The following is a 2500-nucleotide window of genomic DNA, read 5'->3' on the forward strand; positions in this document are numbered from 1 at the left end:
CTGGACCGGGACCGGGACCTGGACCTGGACCTGGACCTGGACATGGACCCGGACCCGGACCCGGACCCGGACCCGGACCCGGACCCGGACCCGGACATGGACCTGGACATGGACATGGACATGGACATGGACATGGACATGGACATGGACATGGACCGGGACCTAGACTTGGGCTCCGTCGTCTCCGGGGTCCCCCGGCCGCCGGGTCGACCAGTTCTCCCCGCGGACTTGGACTTCGACTTAGACTTGGACTTCGACTTGGACCTGGACCTGGACATGGACATGGACATGGACATGGACCTGGACCGGGACCGGGACCGGGACCGGGACATGGACCCGGACCCGGACCCGGACCCGGACCCGGACCCGGACCGGGACCTGGACCTGGACCTGGACCTGGACCTGGACATGGACATGGACCTGGACATGGACCCGGACCCGGACCCGGACCCGGACCCGGACCCGGACCGGGACCGGGACCGGGACCTGGACCTGGACCTGGACATGGACATGGACCCGGACCCGGACCCGGACCCGGACCGGGACCTGGACCTGGACCTGGACCTGGACCTGGACCTGGACCTGGACATGGACATGGACCCGGACCCGGACCCGGACCCGGACCCGGACCCGGACCGGGACCGGGACCTGGACCTGGACATGGACCTGGACCGGGACCTGGACCTGGACCTGGACCTGGACCTGGACATGGACATGGACCTGGACCTGGACATGGACATGGACCGGGACCTAGACTTGGGCTCCGTCGTCTCCGGGGTCCCCCGGCCGCCGGGTCGACCAGTTCTCCCCGCGGACCTGGAATTGGACTTAGACTTGGACTTCGACTTGGACCTGGACCTGGACCTGGAACCGGACCGGGACCGGGACCTGGACATGGACATGGACATGGACCTGGACCTGGACCTGGACCTGGACCTGGACCTGGACCTGGAACTGGACCGGGACCGGGACCGGGACCTGGACATGGACCTGGACCTGGACCGGGAACTGGACGTGGACGTGGACCTGGACCTGGACCTGGACCGGGACCGGGACCTGGACTTGGGCTCCGTCGTCTCCGGGGTCCCCCGGCCGCCGGGTCGACCAGTTCTCCCCCCGAGGACTTGGGCTCCGTGGGCCTCAGATACCTATCCTCTACTTGTGTCCTGAACGATCGGTGTGCCGAGTTCGTCTCTTTTTATTAAGATTAAACGTGTAAACGAGAACCACTGAAGTTTAAATAGTACTCTATTTTTATTCTCCTCGCCGGTGGACGGTCCTCCGTTGCGGCGGCAGCGAGGGGAAAACGACAACGAGGACAACAGAAGGAAACTCTAGCTCTCGACGTACTCGTGCCGGCTGAGGCCTCCCTGCTGTCCACCTTCCGTGGAATCGCAGGGACGTTGGAGAAAAATGCTTCCGGGTCCTAGGTCCCAGGTCCTAGGTCCCAGGTCCCAGTTCCCAGGTCCCCAGGTCCCCAGGTCCCCAGGTCCCCAGTGCCCCGTCCGCGGCCGTCACTGAGCGGAGAAATGCGCACCAGGAGGATCGGGTTCGTCTTCGTGTCCCCGCCGCCCTGCTGCTCCCGATTCCGATGCGGCCCGCTCACTCGACTGCCGGTTGTCGGGCGCCACCTGCCGGTCGCTCGTTTTTTAAGAGGTCGACCAGATGGCTGGGCCGGCCTGGGTGGGCGGGGCTAATTTTTGAATGACGGAGGGAGGTGTTACAGTGGGAGGAGGGCAGGGGATGCTAGATCATGGGCCAGAGGCCAGAGGCCAGGGGGGCGGGGGATGGAAGCCACTCCAGTCTTCTTTTTTTGTGTTTGTTTGTTTGTTTGTTTGTTTGTTTGTTTATTTTTTCTTTTTCTTTTTTAATTTTTAAAAAAATTTTTTATTTTTAATTTTTGGCTGTGTTGGATTTTCGTTGCTGCGTGCAGGCTTTCTCTACTTGTGGCGAGTAGGGGCTACTCTTCAGTGTGGTGCATGGGCTTATCATTGCGGTGCCTTTTCTTGTTGCATGAGCTCTAGGCGTGCGGGCTTCAGTAGTTGTGGCACACGGGCTTAGTTGCTCCGCGGCATGTGGGATCTTCCTGGACCAGGGATCGAACCCGTGTCCCCTGTATTGACAGGCAGATTCTTAACCACTGCGCCACCAGAGAAGTCCCTTATTTATTTATTTATCTATCTAACCATTCATTCATTCATTCATTCATTCATTCACTTATTTACTTATGGCTGTGTTGGGTCTTCGTTTCTGTGCGAGGGCTTTCTCTAGTTGAGGCGAGCGGGGGCCACTCTTCATCACAGTGTGCGGGCCTCTCACTGTCACGGCCTCTCTTGTTGTGGAGCACAGGCTCTGTGGCTCACGGGGCCCAGCTGCTCCGCGGCATGGGGGATCCTCCCAGACCAGGGCTCGAACCCGTGTCCCCTGCACTGGCAGGCAGACTCTCAATCACTGTGCCACCAGGGAAGCCCTTTTTTGTTTTTAATAACGCTTTTCAAAT

This window comes from Eschrichtius robustus, unplaced genomic scaffold (genome assembly GCF_028021215.1).
Source record: "Eschrichtius robustus isolate mEscRob2 unplaced genomic scaffold, mEscRob2.pri scaffold_451, whole genome shotgun sequence".
Classification (NCBI taxonomy): Eukaryota; Metazoa; Chordata; class Mammalia; order Artiodactyla; family Eschrichtiidae; genus Eschrichtius; species Eschrichtius robustus.